Genomic DNA, 5,190 nt, shown 5'->3' on the forward strand with positions numbered 1-5,190 from the left:
CTGGAGTTAAATTAGCATAGATCTTCCGCTATAATTATTTTTCAAGGGTCGTATACATGTTATTTAGACTGAGGTAAAAAACATTTAGATGAAGGGTTTGAGGTTGATGAATTAGATTCCTAGAAAAGAAGATGAATATAGTTTTTTTTTTTTTTCCTTATATGTGACATTTTGGGGTTTCCCTTTTCCTTAGCCTTCCTGTCATATGCATAAACCTTTTTATTAGAACCAATTACCTTTTACTTTATAGCTTTAATATGACTCCTTGCTTTTCTAGCTAAAATAATGGCTTTCTCCAACAAAACCAAGTCCCTACATTATTATCTTAGTCCAATTTTGTTATCATATATTTAAGATGCAGGTATTTTGAACAATATAAGTAAAGAGTTTAGACTTAACTTAAAATTTCATTGTATTCTTACACCAACATGTGGTTTTGAAATATGTACATAATTGAACATTCTACAATTAATCATAGTTATAATATTCTCTATAAGTTAATACATTTACAAAATCACTAAAGTCCCCTCTAAGATTTTTATTGTAGAAATCCATCTCTTATTCCAAGTATGGGTAACCCCTTCTAACTGTTGTATAAAAAATATTATAATATCATTCATAAGCCATTGTTGTCATTTTTATTTGCAATGTCATATTCATTATATATGAAAGCATCAACAAAATCATTCAACTCTCGGACGTTACTGAAGAATCATATATTTTCACATGTGATGAAAATACCTCACTCAATGAACAATTGCACAATACAAGAATACCATACTACCATCACATGACACTCAAATAATTGCAATGCTTAGGCAATGATTTGACACATAATTTGAACACCTCACTAGCTACTAATTGATCATATGGATACCTTCTTCTTTGACCAGTCTTAGGTAAGGGGGTTGCATTTTAGGATATCAATACATGTTGGAAGACCACTAGATATTTGTGTAGTGATCTAATAAGTCCATCAACATCTTGGTCTCTCGCACAAGATTCTGTTTTCATACTCTTGTCCTAGATTTCACCTTACCCAAGTATAATCTCGTAACCACTTGAACATACCATTTTATCTGCTTAAATTGACATAAGTTTTTATAAAAAATTCTAGCAACAACCTACGTGCAAGATATCATGTCCTTACCATACCACATTAACTCATACATAGCAACATATCAACATATGCACTCAAAATACATATCTAAACACACATGCATACTCATTTTCATTGCACATGCATTCTAATATATATTCTCTTGTACACATTATGTTCATGTGTCTTAATTGTTCACAAATATGTAACATTATCAACTAGAAACATGTCAATAACATTGTGAAACATTATAAGAGATTGGGTAAGGAGTTCTCCCACCCAATTTTGATGCATGGAAATAATTTTTCAAAGTTTTCTACTTGGTGGATGTGACCTCGAAAACATTTTTATGTTCTCAAAGGATCTTGGAGCAAAATGTGGATGGAGACTTTTATCCACTCACAACCTATGGACTATGGTATTATTTCATAAGTATATTCACCCTTTCTCACTAGAACACTAGATTGGCTAAGAGATAAGTCATGTTTCAATATCTTTATCATTTGGCGAGTAGTTTTCAACTCCTTTGATCTTATTCTCTTAGGTCTAGCGTGGAAGGTGGGAAATGGTCTGAAGGTGAGTCGGGTCAGGATCCTTGGCTAAGTAGTAGTTAAAGTCATCGCCTACCTCAAGATCTTATTGATCAACTCAGATATAGAGGTATCTCTTGGATTGCCCAAATTGATAACCTAGCTCACACTTCTATCTAGCGTCAAGGATGGTTATCAGCTGAAGCCTTGCAAATTGATCAAGAATATCGTGAAATATGGAAGGGTTTCTTAGATTCCCTTGTGACAGGTCACATTAGACTCTCCCAATATTAGGATGAGTTAGTATAGGCTCATTCCCTAGTGGGATTATATACTTCTAAGATGGGGTATCTTATTCTGATTATGGTTTCTATTGAAGAGGAGGGGGAGTGGTGGTGGAAAGGTGAATGGAAGATAAAGAGATCAACCAAATCCTTCCTTTTTATGTGGTTTTTACTTGATAAGAAAGTTCCTACTTGGGAAAACTTGCAGAAGTGTCATAAGATTGGATTTGGCTAGTGTCTGTTGGGTTGAGGGGGCCTGACCTAGGTTCAGAGTTATTTAGCCAAACAAATCCCTGTACTACTGGCCCTTTCGGCAACAGCCTGCGGAGCGCGGACTAAGGTCTCACTCAAAGCAGTATGGGGGGGATGTTGGAACCAAGTTTCTGCACCCTTGAGATATCTGAGGGGTTGATTTAGTACAACTGTGAATACTTATTTTTAGGTCACTTCGTGCACTTTCCTGACCTGCGACGTCTTCGTGCCCTATTATACTCGACTTTGCGCATCCCTAACCAGGGGCTGAGAAGCTTTTGCGTTGCTAAAGCAACGATCTGCGTTATTTCCCCAAGTTACACCGCAGATCTTACTTATCTTCTTATAAAAATTAGTTATCTTCGCGTAAACAGATAATTTATATTATATTCACTTATTCAACACATTCATATAAGTTCGTGTAACAAATAAACAGTAAACTTGCAATTCATACCCAATATAATTCAATGCATAAAACAGGAAAAGATACACATAAATATTGTCAAACTTTTCTTTATTAATGCTTCAATCGGTTACAGCCTCAACCTGCCCTACGCACTCAGTTGCAAGGGTCTGCGCACTCAGCTGCGGACTACTAGACCTTTGCGCATTCAGTTGCAAAGCCTTCTCCTACTCTATGACCCAAAGACACGACTTTACACTTTAGACTCAATGCTTCCTCATTAGATCTTCTCTCTTCGATTCCTTCCATTCCTCTTTACACTTAGAGCCTCGCTCTATTTATACAATCCCATGGTCCGCGGACCATGGATAGAACTTTCAAGCCGACATTACATTACAAAAGTAAGGGTGGACAACCCTATGACTTAATTACAACTGCGCGCTCCGCGCCCACAAATCGTGGAGTCTTTACATCAGACTTAGTCAAAACTTGGGCTTTAAGCCCCAAAAATTGCCTTGGGTGATCCCGCGCTCAACAGGCCCCTAACAAAAACATCGTGACTTGCCCTCAAGTCACTCCGTCAGTACGGAGATCTTCGCGTGGAGACCTCCCAACTCTGCTCAGACTACTGCAAGGTCAGCAACGCACTTAGCGGCTGCCTGTTGTATCTCCTAGATGCGATGTTCGAAGATCGTGGTATCTAAACTACTTCCCTGTATCTGCTCTTGCATCCCTTTCATCTTTTTATAGTCCCACACCTCCTTTCAGCTACCTGGAGTGCTAAGATTGTGCTTCTGTCGGCTAGTCAAATATCTGGGCCACCCGTGTATGGCTTCAACCAACTACCATTCACTTTACCTGGAAAAAATCTGCCTTTTAACTTTACTGTCTGCGTCATGCACTTCACCATCTGTATCGCGCCACCATCGATGATCCCTCTAGTAATATACGTTTCAATCCAAGGCATCAAGCTGATCAACTCTTGGCGGTAGTCCCCAAATTTGTCAATGTAATCGTGCACACCCTGTTTTATCACCACAATTTTCTTATTGAGAAAATCCTTCTTTATTTCTTCCTCAAGCTTCTTGACTTCCGCTTTCATCAAAGTGCTTTTCTCCCTTAACCGCACTCTTTCTTTCATGAGTTCTTGGAGCATAAGATCACCTTGATGGATCTCTTCATTAGGTTCCAAACATTTTTCTTCATTCAACTGCGCAATCCCTTCTTCCAAGGCTCCGCGACTAGGCATAATATACTCCATTGGTATTAAAATGTTCGCTCCATAGGCCAACCTAGAAGGATTTTGTCCTATTAGTTTCTTGTACATTTTCCTATAAGCCCATAATGCTGCAGGTACGTGCAGGTCCCAATCACTTCGTTGCGAATTATATACCCTGTTCAGTGCTTCGCACACTTCGTTAAATGCTTTTTCATGGGTAACCTTCTGCATAGTTGTTCTTTCCACACTCTGTCGTTCCAACTGGAGGGATTGTTCGCGCAATTTCCTCCCTAGAACATGCTTATTGACTAGGTTCCCCAACGCGAAGTCCATGTGCATCCGTGCAGGTTGTTTACCATATGCCTATACCCACCTAGACAGATGCATGTGTGGACCATACCGTACATTGCATTTATCTGTTAGTTGCATCTAAGGCTTCCAAAAATGCATGTGTATCATTCTCTTGCATTCGCGCCAATCCTCAAATATTCCTTGGTGTGTACCGCACCACCTCACGGGCGTAGCATGCAGTACCCACTTCAAATCCTGGAAATGTTGCTTTTTTGGCACCTCCCTTTCAAATTTGTCTAAGAAAGAATCTACCTCACCTAATCCATCATAAGTAGGCAATTCTCTCACTTCTATTGATACATAGCGCAACGATCTTGTCTTCATGTTACAGTGTAGCGTGGTTACCTCGCGTAACTGGTTTTTCCATCGCGCTATCTATTCATCTGAATCTGACGTGCAGGAGCTTTCGCGCTCCCATGAGATTCATCCATCCACAGTGGGATTTACCTAGTCTTGCTCTCACATGGTTATTTTTTAGATGCAGTCCAAATCATCGTCGCTTTCATAGTCACGCACCCACTCTGTGTAGCGTGCTCCTTCCGCAGGGTCCAAAGGTACAACTACACACAGAGACTTTTTCTCAAAAATCATCTCACGCTTCTTTAGATTAATCACCCTTTTCATGTTAGTGGCCCAATCGATTCCTAAGAGCGCGGGGTAGGGATTGTTGTCATCAACAATCTCTATCACTTCAAAGTCTACTACCGCGCTTGCCCCTTCAATATCCATGGTGATTCCTTGCAATATCCCCATAGGTATTATCTTTTTCTGGTTCTCCATTCGTAGCTAGATAGGATACCACTGCAGTGTAGGCCTTCCCATGTGCTCCCATGTCTGCTTTGGCAGAATGTTCACGTTCGATCCTAAATCCAGAATTACCCGGTCCATCTCATATTCTCCAATCTGTGCGGTCAACCTCATTTCTCTTCTCGTCCTCGTCACATGCTTTCCAATCTTCCGGACTACGCACGGCTCCCCTGGTGTGGTCCCAACGCATCTGTTAATGAGTTCCTGTAATCCCTTTACAGCCTTACTGTCACACAGTCGCTTCA

Source organism: Pinus tabuliformis, chromosome 2_2, assembly GCF_031772625.1.
Source record: "Pinus tabuliformis cultivar Carrire ecotype Pingquan chromosome 2_2, CPIR1, whole genome shotgun sequence".
Classification (NCBI taxonomy): domain Eukaryota; kingdom Viridiplantae; phylum Streptophyta; class Pinopsida; order Pinales; family Pinaceae; genus Pinus; species Pinus tabuliformis.